The sequence below is a fragment of the Sminthopsis crassicaudata genome, chromosome 1 (assembly GCF_048593235.1).
Source record: "Sminthopsis crassicaudata isolate SCR6 chromosome 1, ASM4859323v1, whole genome shotgun sequence".
Taxonomy (NCBI): domain Eukaryota; kingdom Metazoa; phylum Chordata; class Mammalia; order Dasyuromorphia; family Dasyuridae; genus Sminthopsis; species Sminthopsis crassicaudata.
In genome coordinates, this window is record NC_133617.1 from 387,125,579 (window position 1) to 387,142,137 (window position 16,559).

A 16,559-nucleotide genomic window follows, 5' to 3' on the forward strand; every position below is an offset into this window, starting at 1 on the left:
TGTCTACCAAAGATAAGCCAGGAATTTTATGTGAAAAATTATAAAACACTTTCCACACAAATAAAGTCAGATTTAAATAACTGGAAAAATATTAAGTGCTTTTGGATAGACCAAGCGAAAATAATCAAGATGACAATACTCCCTAAACTAATCTATTTATTTAGTGCTATACCAATCAGACTCCCAAGAAACTATTTTAATGACCTAGAAAAAATAATAACAAAATTCATATGGAAGAACACAAGGTCAAGAATTTCAAGGGAATTAATTAAAAAAAAAATAAAATGAAAGTGGCCTAGCTGTACCTGATCTAAAACTATATTATAAAGCAGTCGTCACCAAATTATAAATTGGTCACTAAAACCATTTGGTATTGGCTAAGAAATAGATTAGTTCATCAGTGGAATAGGTTAGATCCACAGGACAAAATAATCAACAACTATCGCAATCTAGTGTTTGACAAACCCAAAGATCCCAACTTTTGGAATAAGAATTCAGTATTTGAGAAAAACTGCTGGGAAACTGGAAATTAGTATAGCAGAAATTAGGCATGGACCCACACTTAACACCATACACCAAATTAAGATCAAAATGGGTCCATGATTTTGGCATAAAGAACGAGATTATAAATAAATTAGAGGAACATAAGATAGTTTACCTCTCAGACTTGGGGAGGAGGAAAGAATTTGTGACCAAAGAAGAACTAGAGATCATTATTGATCACAAAATGGAAAATTTTGATTGTATCAAATTAAAAAGCCTTTGTACAAACAAAAATAAGGTAAACAAAATTAGAAGGGAAGCAACAAACTGGGAAAATATTTTTACAGTTAAAAGTTCTGATAAAAGCCTCATTTCCAAAATATATAGAGAATTGACTCTATAAGAAATCAAACCATTCTACAATTGATAAATGGTCAAAAGATATGAACAGACAATTTTCAGATGATGAATTATACTCATATGAAAGGGTATTCCAAAGGTGCTAAGTCAGTGGAATTGCTAGAGATAATGATTGTTTAGCAGGGTGCTTAACAGTTTTCCAGATGTACTTAATACTTATTGGAACCCACTAAAGGACAAGCCCACTCTTGGAGGAGAAGACAGATTCATTCCAACTTCCACCTTTGTGCTGGCTGGAAACATTTGGAGGACGAGAGGCTGAAGCTGGCAGAGGCAAAGGAGTAGCAGCAAGAGCTCTTGGAACTAAGGAGAGAGGTTGGCCTTTAAGAAAGCTAACCGGGCCCAAAGAAGGAGACAATACTTGGAAAGAGAAAGTATAGGATCTGGACTTTAACTCCTGGCTGTATTTGGGGTGATTACACTTAGTTGAAACTAAGGCTGCTCCCAGAAGCCCCCTAAGAAACCTGCTCCCAGAGAACATGACACTTTAGAGAAGAACATTGCAACTATTGATCAGAGAAATGCAAATTAAGACAACTCTGAGATAACAGTACACATCTGTCAGATTGGTTAAGATGACAAGAAAAAATAATGATGAATGTTGGAGGGGATGCAGGAAAGCTGGGACACTGATGCATTGTTGGTGGAGTTGTGAACAAATCCAACTATTATGGAGAGCAATCTGGAATTATGCCCAAAAAGTTACACCATATCACATTAAGTATATGTTTAGATAACCATTATCTCACACTGAGAAGGTGCTTTACTATAAATATCCTGCTGTCCTTGATTTAAGTATACCTTTTCAGAGTTCAGGCCCTCTACATTTATCCTTTATTCTAGTTTGACATTATAAACAGTCAATAAGCCAACTGCATGCAGAATCTTGATTTTGAAATGATGACGGTTTCTTTTGTTTTGTTTTGCTGAGGCATTCAAGGTTAAGTGACTTGATCAGGGTCACACAGCTAGGAAGTGTTAAGTGTCTGAGAGCAGTTTTGAACTCAGGTCCTCTTGACTTCAGGGCTGGTACTCTATCCACTGAGCCACCTGCCCCATAATGGCTTTTCTTAAAAATAAAATTGACTTCATTTGTATGATACCATTCAGTACTCACCTCATTCATCATGTTCTCCTAAGTACTTTATAGCTCAGATCTACTGGCTGGCCTGCTGCACCTCACACATGGCATTCTTTCTTTTCCTTATCTTTGCAGTGGATATACCAATTCCTACAATGCTCTTCCTTCTCACTTCTCTGTTTTAATTTCTCTGATTTTCTTTGAAATTCTGCTCAAATATCACTTTCTGAAAGAATTATGTCCCTATGTTCCTATGAACATGTCATTCCTCCAGGCAAGGACTACTTTTTGTTGTTTAGTTTTCTTTTTGCTTTTCTTTGCATTTTCCCATATTTAACGCACACACCACTTAGCATATAGCAGCTATTTAATAAATCCATGTTGACTGTTGCCCGGCTTTCAAAACCTTATGAATCTTTTATTAATATTAATGGCATATAGGCATGAGTATACTGAAAATTTAAAAAGATTTGGACTCCTGTTATTTTTTAACCATACTTTCCAAATACTAAGTGTACATTTTTGAAGTTACAGTGAATCAAAGTAGACATTGAGTCTATTTAGAGCACTGGTCCTTAACTTTATTTTGTATGTCATAATCCTTTCTGGCAATCTGGTAAGGTCTATGAACCCTCTTAAAAGAAGAATGTTTTCAAATGAATAAAAAAAATACATAAGATTACAAAGGAAACTAATTACACTGAAATATAGATATCAGAATGGTTTTTTAAAAGTTTATACAGAATGTTTTGTATGACTACTTATGTATAACCTATGTTGCCTTCTTAATGGGAGCTGGATGGGAAGGGAGGAAGGGAAAAAATCTGTAACTCACTGTTTAAAAGACAAATATTAAAACTGTTTTTACATGTAGTTGGGGGGAAATAAAATAAGATTAAAATAAATTACAAAAGATTTAAAAAAATGAAAAACAGTTCACAGATCCAGGTTATTTTAAGAGACTTAATTGAGAACTTCATAGGACATCTATGCTTTATCCTCTCTAATGGCTCTTGACACATAAGTTGCAGTTATCTTTCCAGTGATCTACTTCACACTCATAATGAGCTTTTTAAAGATAGGATGACCAAATATCCTATGGAATATTGTTGCTTTTGTTTTCCTGATGCAAACAGCAGGAGAAGGGAATTTGTGAGTATTTTTCATTTTAATTCCAACTTGTTTCTGTCATTTGGTTTCATTTACAGTAAGAATGCAAGATTTATTTTTTCAAGATATGATTTAATCCCTCTCATGGTCTTATAAACTAATTAGTTTTTGTAGAAAGATTCTAGATTAAGAGTAGCAACAATTAAATAATGACTAATAGTCTAAAAATGTCATTCTTAGCATAGCTAATCTTCTTTTCTACTAAATCTACCATAGTCAACTCAGAAGGTGAAGCAGTCACACAATTCAGAACTGGCATACACACATACCAATACATATACATTTGTATATGTATATACACATATATGTTTATATGTTTGTGTGTATATGTATGCATACACACATATATGTCTATTTACCTTTTAATGGTCAAAACATTCATCATCTGGTGGTCAGACTTTTTGTATAGCCTCATACTTAGAATCTTTCCTTGTGGTCTTCCAGTACAGCTTTCTAGAATCCTGCATGCCACAATGACTAAAAGGACCTGTATTCAAATTCTGCTTGTTATACATCACCAAAATAACCTTAGATAGGTCACATAACCACTCTGAGCTTCAATTTCTTTTCTTCTTTGGATTTTCTTTTGGATGAGATAGTCTCTGAGGTTCCTTCCAGTTCTAGAGTTTTAGTGTGACAGAAGAATATCACTTTGGGGATCCAAATTTGAAAGTAAATATTTCAGCTCTGTTTTTGGTCCCTTTTTGTTGCTGCCCTAAGAGATGTTTGCCAATGGGGCTGCTAGAATTGTCCAAATTTCACAAGAATTATAACATTACCATATGGGATTCTTTGGAGCCCATCTTCCCTCCTCCTCTCTTCTTCTTGAGAACAAACAGTGCTCAATGATCTGTCACTCTGCAAAGTCTCACAGACTTCAGCAAATGCAAACATTTTCAATTTATGGAAAGCCTCTGTTCCAGTATTTTCTTTTTGCATTTTTTCTCACTGGGAATCTTTCTTTCCCTTCTCAATAGTTTCCAACATGTGAAGGACTCTTCAGTTCTTTTTAAACCATGCTTTGTAAGTCAAATTCTCTGTCTGAGCCAACTACTGATCTCTAGACTTTGGCTAAACAAAATAGGGGTGACGGTAATGTTTTAAGACTAATGTTTTAAGAGGGTAATGTAAAGAAGCATCTCCTTAAGCTGATTAGGACTAATGGCTTTTCAGATTTAAAAACTTGGATACATGAAGGTTATTGTTCTTACCTCTTTCCCATCACTGCCCTTTCCTTTCACTTGCTTGTTTGGGTCTTCTAATCTATGTATGGTCTTATGAATAGTCAGTGACAGACCCACATAGCTTGTATCTTCCTGGCCTCTTGGTCAGACACCCCTGGAAATTCTGCCTCGTGGCCTGGAACCACTGGAATTTGCTCAGCCGGCTGGATGGAGATAGTCCAAGGCTGAGGGAAAGAAAAATATCAGCCTACCTCATAGAGTTGTTGTTAAGAGGAGTCATTACAAGTAAGGTTTTGAGAACACTTTGTAAGTTCTGTTCCATAGAAATGCTAAATAAAAATTTGGACTCTCCCCTTATAGACTAGCTGAGTCTGCTATCTACTTACTGAAGGGAAGAATTCTGAGTGAATAGAGCAGTGTCTAAGCTGAACACATAGATGAAAGAATAATGTACCAGTTCTTGGTCAAGCACAATTTAATTGGCATTGGTTGACCCATGAGATATGGGTATGGGGTATGGGAAAACTCCCTCTGTCCCTTACCCAATAACTGGTTAGTAACTCATGTGTAGAATGTGGGCCAGGTATACTAGTATGATGACAGCTGTATAATTATTTTAATATTTATATAGCATGTGAAGGTATGCAAAATTTAATACATGTTAATTCATAATATTTTTACAACAACCCTATAAAGTATATGTTATTATTATTCCCATTTTCGTGATGAAAGAGCTTTCACAACCCATCCTAAGTTCACTAGGTTCAGACACTAATGAATGTCTGAGGCAATCTATGAAATTTAGTTTTCTGAGTCCAAGTCCATTATGTTGGTTAGGTGGTTATAGATAGATTTGAGAGATATCAATATAAAGATGATTCTTTGTCATGTCATACATATTTTAAATATATTTGTATTAAACATTTCCCAATTAATATTTCAAATTTAAATTTAATTCATATTTAAATTAGCATTGAGTTTTAAAAAAAATTAGTTCCAATTCCTTTTTCTTTCCTTCCCCCATCCTTGAAAAGACAAGCAATATGATATCAATTATGCATATGAAATCATACAAAACATATTTCCATATTAGCTATATTGTAGCACCATGGGGCCATTGGAAAAGTCTTGGATCATTGTCTTGATCACAGTAAATAAGTCTTCACAAATGACCATGTTTTAATATTTGGGTTACTTTGTATATTGGTCTCCTGGTTCTGCCCATTTCCCTTTGCATAAATTCATACAAGACTTCCCAGATTTTTTTCTGAAACCATCCTGCTCATCATTTCTTTTAACACAATAATATTCCATCAAGGTCATATACCACAGCTTGTTCAGCTATTCCTAAGTTGATGGGCATCTCCTCAATTTCCAATTCTTTGCTACCACAAAAAGAACTGATCAAATATTTTCATATAAATAGGTCTTTTTCCCTTTTCTTTAATTCATTGACATAATATTTACACATATGAGAGCTGATGAGAAAGGAAAACAATAAAACTGGATCAGACAGCTCTAAAAGGGAGCTAAGATAAATTTAAGTAAAGAAAATTCTTTACTAATGGCATCTGAAGAATATGTGCCCTGGTAGTAAAAGTTCTTTTGAAACCTCAAGTTTTTCTCCCTCTCCACCTTTTTCTCCTCTTCCTCCTTCCTTTCTTCCTATTCCTTAATTTTCTCCTTCCCCTCTTCCTCCAGGTCTTCTCCTCTTTCTTTCTCTTTTTTCTTTTCTTTTTTCTCTTTTTCTTTCTCTTCTTTCTCCTCTGTTCCTTCTCCCTCTTCTCACTTAACTTTCTCCTCCTCCTCCTCTTTAGGTTCTTCCTCTTTCTCCTCTTCCAAATATCTACCACATTGTACTTACAACCTACAAAGCTATTCTGGGATATTTTAAACCTGGACATGTTGATCAACTAGAATCTACTAAACAGAGTTTTCAGAGGTATCAATCCATGGTTGTTTCCTCTTTCATTCCAACTAGCCCCAAGCAAAGTACAAAAAGAACCAGTTGTCCCAAAGCCATCTTGTCCCTAAGAAAATTGGACTTTGGCATCTGTCATTTACTGTAGCAATCCTCCTGTCAGATCCTCAGCCTATTATTACTTATGAAGTGAGACCTTGATCTGCTTGTAAGTACTTTTAATTTTCCTAAGTCCTAATTGAGGCATTTGGGAATTGTCTAATTTTTCTGCTGGGAGAACTATTAACATTTTTTATCAGTGAAAATGAGCAGAATAATCTTTAAATACAGATATCTGTAATGAGCAAGGGTAAAAGTGATTTTCTTTTCTTTTTTTTAGCATTTGGTAATTTCTTAAATGATAATTATCTGGATGATATGCAGATTGCACTGATACATATTTGTTTCCTATTAAATAATCTATATAAATTACAGTGTCAGCCCTGGAGAGAAGAAGTACATGTCAGCCTCACACAGTTGTTTGGCTAGATGGAATGCTGACCTTTGTTTTAAAAAGAAATTTTAAAGGATGGCATCTGACTTAAGCAAGTTCTTTCATTTTTCATCATTGAATTTAAGCTGTAACCTGGTTCCATCTTAGCTAGCTAGGAGTATTATTGATTTCTGCAACAAAAGACTTTTCAGACTGATTTTCTGTACTTGAATTCAGACTTTTATTCCTTTCCAGATGTAAGTGGCCTCATTCTATGTGGGTGGGTGGGTGGGTGAATTAGAGGGAGAAGAATTTGGAAATAACTGAGTTGTAAAAACAACAACAACAATAATAACAACAACAATTAAAGGCATCAACACATCAACTTAAATATTAATCACTCAATCATACCAGAGAAGTACTTCATAATCTTTTTTAATTTGGGGTACATCTATGAGCTGTTGGTAGCATGGCTCAGTACAGTCCATTCATTTGCTCAGTTCTATCTACCACCATCACCACATTTTAAAAATAATGTTTTATTTTTTCCCAACTACATATAAAAACAAATTTTAACATGTTTTTTAAGTTATGAATTTCAAATTCTATTTTTCTCTTTCTTTTCTTCACCTTCACTTAGATGGTAAACTGTCTGATATAGGTTATACATATGCAAACACACCACTTTTTTGGTGATGTTTTTCTCTTTATTTACATGTAAAACAACATTTTTTGATTATCTATGTATATTCATTTTTACATATTTCCATATGAATTATGTTGGGAGAGAAAACAGAACAAAAACAAAAAATCACAAGGAAAAAACTGAAGAAAAAAAGTGAATATTGCATGTGTTGATTTACATTCAGTCCCCATAGTTCTTTCTGGATGTGGATGACATTTTCCATTAAAAGTTTATTGGAATTGTCTGGGATAGCTGAACTGCTGAGAAGAACCAAGTCTGTCATAGTTGACTACTGCATAATCTTGCTGTTGCTGTGTACAATGTTTTCTGGGTTCTGATTGTTTTGCTCAGCACCAGTTCATGTAAATCTTTCCAGGTCTTTCTAAAATCAGCCCACTCAACATTTTTCATAGAACAATAATATTCCATTGGTTTCATATACCATAACTTATTCAGCCACTTCCCAGTTGATGGACATCTACTCATTTCCCAATTCTTTGCCACTACAAAAAGAATTAATACAAATATTTTTTGCATGTGGTCCGTTTCCCTCTTTTATGATTTCTTTGGGATACGGAACAATTAGTGGCACTGCTGGATCAAAGACTATAAAAAGTTTTATAGCCTGTTGGGCATAGTTCCAAATTGCTCTGCCAAATGGTTGGATCATTTCACAATTTCACCAACAAAGCATTAGTGTCCCAATTTTCCTACATCCTCTCCAATATTTATCATTATCTTTTCCTGTCATCTTAGCCAATCTGAGAGGTATGAAGTAAGAATTGTTTTAATTTGCATTTCTCTAATCAATAATGATCTAGAGCATTTTTCATGAATATAGATGGCTTTAATTTCTTCATCTGAAAATTGTTCATATCCTTTGACCATTTACCAAGTGGGGAATCAGCTTATATTCTTATAAATTTGAGTCAATTCTCTATTTATTTTAGAAATGAGGCCTTTATTAGAAACATTGTCTGAAAAAAAAATGTTTTCCAGCTTTCTGCTTCCCTTCTAATCTTGGCTATATTGGTTTTGTTTGTCCAAAATCTTTTTTAATTTAATGTAATCAAAGTTATCCATTTTGCATTTCATAATGTTTTCTAGTTTCTTTGGCCATAAATTCCTCCTTTCACCAAAAATCTGATAGGTAAACTTTCCCTTGCTCTCCTAATTTGCTTATAGAATCACCCTTTAGTCCTAAATCATGTACCCATGTTGGCCTTCTTTTGATAAGAGGTGTGAGATGTAGGTCTATGCCAAGTTTTAGACTTATTTTCCAGTTTCCCCAACAATTTTTGTGAAATAGCGAGTTCTTATCCCAGAAGCTATAGATTGGGAGTTTATCAAACAGTAAATTACTAGTCATTGGTTATTGTGATTATTCATTATTGTGTCATGTGCATCTAACTACCACTCTGTTTCTTAGCCAATACCAAATGGTTTTGATGACTGTTGCTTTATAATAGAGTTTTAAAATCTGGTACTGCCAAGCCACCATCCTTTGCATTTTTCCATTAATTTCCTTGAAATTATTGACCTTTTTTTCTTCCAGATGAATTTTGTTATGATTTTTTCTAACTCTATAAAGTAATTTCTTGGCAGTTTGATGTTACGGCACTGAATAAGTAGATTGTCATTTGTATTGTATTAACTTAGCCTACCCAGGAGCACTTAATATTCTTTTAATTGTTTAGATCTAACTTTATTTGTATGAAATATTTCCTAATTATATCCATAAAGTTCTTGGCTTTGTCTTGGTAAGTAGACTCCCAAATATTTTATTTTGTCTACAGTTATTTTAAGTGGGACTTCTCTTTTTATCTCTTGTTGCTGGGCTTTGTTGGTAACATATGGAAATGCTGATGATTTATGTGGATTTATTTTATATTCTGCAACTTTTCTGAAGCTGTTATTGTTTTTTAAGTGATTTTTTTGTTTGACTCTCTAGAATTCTCTTAGTATACCATCATATCATCTATAAAGAGTAATAGTTTTATCTTCTTATTGCCTACTATGAATCTTTTCATTTCTTTTTCTTTTCTTATTGCTAAAGACAACAATATTGAATAATAATGGTGATAATGGGCATCCTTATTTCACCTGATCTTCTTGGGAATGTGTCTATCTTCTCCCCATTACAAATAATACTTGTTGATATTTGATAGATGCCACTTATCACTTTAAGGAAAACTCCATTTATTCCTATGCTCTCTAATTCTTTTTCAATTTTATTTTTTTAAATTATAGATTTTTATTTACAAGATATATACATGAGTAATTTGTCAGCATTGACAATTGCAAACACTTTTGTTCCAATTTTTCCCCTCCTTCTCCCCATCCCTTACCCCAGATGGCAGGTTGACCAATACATGTTAAAAATGTTGAAGTATAAGTTAAATACAATATATGTATACATGTCCAAACAGTTATTTTGCTGTATAAAAAGAATCGGACTTTGAAATAGTGTACAATTACCCTGTGAAGGAAATCCAAAATGCAGGCAGACAAAAATAGAGGGATTGGGAATTCTATGTAGTGGTTCATAGTCATCTCCCAGAGTTTTTTTGCTGGGTGTAGCTGGTTCACTTCATTACTGTTCTATTGGAATTGATTTGGTTCATCTCATTGTTGAAGATGGCCACATCCATCAGAATTGATCATCATATAGTATTGTTGTTGAAATATATAATGATCTCTGGTCCTGCTCATTACACTCAGCATCAGTTCATGTAAGTCTCTCCAGGCCTTTCTGAAATCGTCCTGCTGGTCATTTCTTACAGAATAATAATATTCCATAATATTCATATACCACAATTTATTCAGCCATTCTCCAATTGATGGGCATCCACTCAGTTTCCAGTTTCTGGCCACTACAGAGAGGGCTGCCACAAACATTCTTGCACATACAGGTCCCTTTCTCTTCTTTAAGATCTCTTTGGGATATAAGCCCAGTAGTAACACTGCTGGATCAAAGGGTATGCACAGTTTGATAACTTTTTGAGCATACTTCCAAATATTTTTTTTGACAGGAATGAGTGCTGTAATTTGTCAAAAGCTTTTTCTGCATCTATCAAGAGTAACATAATTTCTGTTAGTTTTATTATTGATATGGTCAATTATGCCAATAGTTTTCTTTATACTAAACCAATCCTGCATTACTGGTATAAACTCCACTAGGTCATAGTGTATTATACTGCTGGTAAGTTATTGTCATCTCTTTGCTAATATTTTATTTAAATTTTTTGCATCAGTATTCATTAGGGAGATTGGTCTATAATGAAATTATTGATCATTTCTATGACCTGTTGTTTGACCCACTCATTCTTTAGAATTAGATTAATTTCCAATTAGTTTTTCGTCTATCTTTCCCTGTCCTTTTATTGAATGTAATTTTTATTGCATAGTGATCTGGAAAGATGTAATTACTCTTTTCTATATTTCTGCATTTGATTATGAGATTTTTATGTCCTAATATATAGTCAATTTTTGTGTGGATGTCATGTACTGGTGAGGAAAAGATATATTCCTTTTTATCCCTTTTTCAGTTTTCTCCAGAGGTCTGTGTAATATAGAAATTTTCTAAGATTCAATTAATCTCCCTAGTTTCTTATTCATTTTATGGTTAGATTTATCTGATTCTTTGAGTGGGAGGTTAAGGTCCCCCACTAGTATAGTTTTGCTGTATATTTCTTCCTATAACTGGCTGAACTCTATGAATTTGGATGCTGTATCATTTAGCACATACATATTTGTTATCTATACCACTTCATTACCTATGGTATCCTTTAAAATGTACTTTTCTAAAAACAAAGAAATAAATAAATAAAATCTACTTTCCTTCCTTATCTCTTAATCAAATGTATTTTTGGTTTTGTTTTGTCTGAGATGAGAATTGCTGTCCTAGCTTTTTTTGCTTTGGCTGAAGCAAAATAAATTCTGTTTTACCCTTTTACCCTTGCTCTGTATCTCTTTGTTTCAAATGTGATTCTCGTAAACAACACATTGTAGAATTCTGGTTTTTAATCCATTCTGCTATCCACTTCCTTTTTATGAGAGAGTTCATTCCATTCACATTCACAGTAATGATTACCAGCTCCATAGTTCTCTCCATCCTATTTTTCCTTTGCATATACTTTTCTTCTCTCTTTCCATCCTGTTCCTCCTTAATAGTGTTTATTTCTGATAAGCCCCATCCTTAACCTGACCTTCCTTCTATTACCCCTCCTTTCTTCTGTAAAGCACTGAAACTTTGAATAGATACACTTGAATCAAACAACTGAGCACTTAAGGCTAATTACCTATTCAACAATGACTATTAGCATATGTTTCTAATTGCTCTTCTCACAGTTAATGTCTCAATGTTTGGAATTAAGAGAATTGTAGATAAGGATTAGAGGGTGAAGTGAGAGAGGCAAGAGAACTTCACTTGAATGCAGGACTAATAGAAGAAAAATATGTAGATTCTGGACTCTAGAATCAGGGAGGGATCTTTGGCAAAACTCCTGGCAGTTTTGTCCAACTCCTTCACTTCTTCCCCTAAAGAACAAGGACTTTTGCTTATCCTGACTCTGGCTGATGCTGAGGCCTCCAGGGAGCTAGCTTGGACTTTACACTCTTTTCTTGCCCCTTTCTACTAGTATTTCTGAACTCCCTTCTACCCAGCTTCTCTTTTTTCCTTCCCTTTTCTTCTCTTACTTCCCATAGGGTAAGATACATTTCTTTACCCAACTGAGTAATTTGTTATTCTTTCTTTGAGTCAAAACTTATGAAATTAGGCTTCAGACAATGCTTACCCCCCTCCTTTCTTTCCCTCTATTGTAATAGGTCTTTTGTACTTCTTCATGTTATCCAATTTATCCCATTTTACTTTCTTTTCCTCTTCTTCCAGTATAATCCCTTTTCTACCTCTTATTGTCTTTTTCTTTAATATTATTACATCAGAGTGAATTTATGCCTACATCACCCCCTCCATCTATGTATGCATACTCTAAATACCCTAATTAAAGATATTGTTCTCAAGAGTTACAAGTATCATTTTATCATCTAGGGATGTAAATAGTTTAATCTTTAAATAATATGTTTTTTTTTTCTTTTACTGATTATTTTTCTATGCTTCTCTTGAGTCCTGTGTTTGAAGATCAACTTTTCTATTTAGTACTTTTTTTTTTCAATAGAAATGGTTCAAAGTCTCTTACTTCATTGAAGTTCCTTCCTTCCTTCCTCTCTCCCTCTTTCCTTCCCTTCTTCCTTACTTGTATCCTCTCCTCCCTCTCCCCTTCTTTTCTCTCTCTTTCCTTCCTCCCTTCCTTCCTCTTTCTTTCATTCCTTCCCTCCTTCTCTCATTCCCTCCTTCTCTCATTCCCTCCTTCTTTCCTTCCCTTCCTCCCTTTCTTTCTTTCTTTTTTTCTTCCTATTTTATTACATTTAAGTTTGAGCTCTGCTCCTGGGATAGAGGGAGCTCAGTCCCAAGCTTCTTGTGTAGCTTTGAGGCTTGGCTTTCGCCACAGGGCCTCTTGTGTTTGGTGTCTTGATCACAGCAATGGGTAGTCAGACTTAGTTCTGCCTGTTGTTGCCTGGTTTCCTGGACTAGTGATTTCCTTTTGTGTTGGTACTGGAGGCTGCCCCAGTGATCTGCTCCATTATTGAGCCTGGACTGAGGGTCTTGTTTTCTGATCTTCTATGATTAAAATTCTCTCACTGGCTTTCACTACATCATTTGAGCTGGGTTGAGCACCCAGTGAGATTGCCTTTTCTTGAAGTCCAATTTATCTTGAGTTGGAGAAGAGTCTCATTCCATCTCTTTGTAGGCTCTGTCATCCCAGACTGTTAAGAGGCTTAGTTTCATGTGGTTTTTTGAGTGAAACTGAGAAAGCTCAAGCAGTTTCCTGGCTTCACTCCACCATCTTTGCTCTGCCCTTGGAAGTGCCCCTGGAAGTGATCACATTTTTAATGACACCCACAGAATATATCCATACTTACTGTTTCATTTTGAAAGAATCAATGTTTTCATTAGTATGGTTGTTCTTTCCATTAATGTAGAAAACTGACCCTGACATCCTAGAGACATCTAGGCAGTATGCTCAATAAAATCTGGATTCTGGAATGTTTCATTTCAAATAATGTCTTAGAAACTTATTATATGACTTTCTCTGGGCCTTATTTATAAAATGGGGATAATAATAGCACCTATCTCACAAGTAGTTGTGGGGACCAAATAAGGTAAAGAGCTACCTAAATAGTCAATGGGCCTGAATTGCTAGGACCAAAACAGATAATAGTACTTGCAATTAGCTTCTATGTCCATTTAGATCGGTTTTTAGGATATCTGGTCTGTGACTTTTCATCAGGTCCACACTTTGTAAATTTTTACTTGCCAAACACTGGCCGCATCTCTTCTCTGAAGGCCCAAAGTAATTTCTGCCATAATGAGAGTAGACATCTGGTGGAGAATATATCTATATCTTGAAGCAACATGGTATAGTGGATAGAGAGTTGGCTTCTAGCCAATGAGTTCAAGACTTTCCTCTGAATCGCATTAATTGTGTGATTCTGGGCAAATAATTTAATCTCTTAGTGCCCAGTCAATTCTCAGATTCTAGCTAACTCTTTTTCCTTTCAATTTTCCAGGCAGCATCATGTAATCTAATTTTTAATGAATGGTGGGAAGAGGCTACATCTCTTTTATTTTGGCATAATATCAACCTTGATCATATATCATCTAATACCAGAAGATTCACCTAGAAAAATGTGGGATTGGACTGTAAGACTCAACCCATTAAGCTTGTGCCTGGCCCTTTAGTTTTTAAATTTCTTTTTGTAGGTATATATATTTTTAAAAATGAAAAATTAAAATTCTTTAAAATTTCATTAGCATTTAGTATCTCTGCTTCCCACTGCCTCTCCTATTGAGTTATTATAAAAGAAATAAAGAAATCCTGAAAACAAATATTCATTTTCCAGTAAAACAAATTCCCACACTGGCCATGGAAAATAAAGAAATATCTTGATCAATATTTTGACTATATCACTTTTCCGTAATAAATACCACTGCTAAGTTTGTATCCCAAAATAGATTTAAAAAGGGAAAATGGCTTATATGTACAAAACATTTTTATAGCAGTTCTTTTCTGGGGGCAAAGACATAGAAATTGAGGGGATGTTCATTAATTAAGGAATTAATGAATAAATTATGGTATGTGAATCTGATAGAATATTATTTTGCTATGAGATATTATGAGTAGGATGTTCTCAGAAAAACCTGGGAAAGACTTCCATGACTTCCATGAGTTGATGGAAAGTGAAACGTACTGTATACAAAGTAATAGCAATATTGTAAGATATTGGAAATTGAGGAGCACACAGATTAAGTGTATTAAGTAATAGAGCTAGAGTTTAATCCCATATGATCTCTAAGGGCATTTCTAAATGTAGGTAGATTTCTTTTTAGTCATGAACCTGAGTAGCCCTTTTCTATTAAGACACGTATTGTGACTTTTCTATTCTACATTTCCTAGAACTACAATGGGACTAACATAATGCACAATAACAGATTTCATTTGGAAAAGGTTACTTTTGGAGAAATATTAAACATGGAGATAATACCATAAGAAGGGGACAAGTATTTATGTAGTCTTTGCTATATGCCGGTTACTGTGTTAAGCACTTTACAAATATTATCTCATTTTGTCCTCACAACACCCTTGTGAAGTACAAATCTCCTACAAATCTTAGCTCTTGTGTTACTCAAAGATAATGCTGCATTTACTCAGTGAGAAGGTAAAGTTGGTAGTTATATGAAAATACTGGGAAGCTGTGAGTATCATCTCCTTCAAGTGAACTCTAATCAATTTCTATGACTGATCAAGAGAGACTTTAACATGGACTAGAGAACTGTCTTTGAACAGTTGGGAAATGTGATCCAAAGGTTCAACTTTCTTATTGGTCTCTTCATTGATTAAGACTGAAATTATAATTATTATTGCTATCTCCTTGAACATATTTTTTTGAATTGATGAATTTAAGGGTAAATATCTTTTTTGTTTTTTTTTTCTATCCCATATATAAATCAAGGGAGAATCAAGTGTTGACATTCTAAATGCTAAAATGGACTGTTATAAAGCAATTCAATAATCATTGGTACTTTGTTTTGAATTTTTACCGTAATCTTCACAAAATACATTTAGTACTATCCATATCCAGAGAAAGAACCAATGGATTCTGAATGCAGATCAAAACACATTATTGTTAATTACTTTCTTTTTCCCTTTTGATCAGTTTCTTCTTTTACAACATGACTAATATAGAAATATGATTTACATGATTGTACATATATAACCTATAAAAAATTACTTACCATTTTATGGAAGGCAGAGAGGAAGAAAGAAGGGAGAAAAATTTGGAACTCAAAAAAATTTTAAAATGAATATTAAAATTATTTTTACATGAAATTGAAGAAGTTAAATATTTTAGAAAAATAAAATATAATTAGAATTAATACATATTTTAAACAAACATCTAGAAAATATTAAATTATGTGATCTCTATTTTATTTTTTATATAAAGCTTTTTATTTTCAAATACATATATAAATAATTTTCAACATTCATCCTTGCAAAACATTGTGTTCCAATTTTTTTCTCTCTGTCTTTCCCTCACTCCTCCTGTAGGTAGCAAGTAATTCAGTATAAGTTAAACATGGCAATTCTTCTGTACATATTTCCATAATTATTATGCTGCACAAGAAAACTCAGATCAAAAAGAAAAAGAAATTGAGAAAGAAAACAATGCAAACAAATAACAAAAAAGTGAAAATACACATTCAGTCCCCAGTCCTCTCTCTAGATGCAGATGTCTCTCTTCATCACAAGACCATTGGACCTGATCTGAATCATCTCATTGTTGGAAAAAGTCACGTCCATCAGAATTGATCATTGTATAATCTTCTTGTGTATGATGTTCTCTTGGTTTTACTTACTTCACCCAGCATCTGAAATCATCCTGCTGATCGTTTCTTATAGAAAAATAATATTCCATTACATTCATGTACCATAACTTATTCAGCCATTCCTCAACTGATGTGCATCCCACTCAGTTTCTAGGTTTTTGCCACTATAAAAAGGACTGCTATAAACATTTTTGCA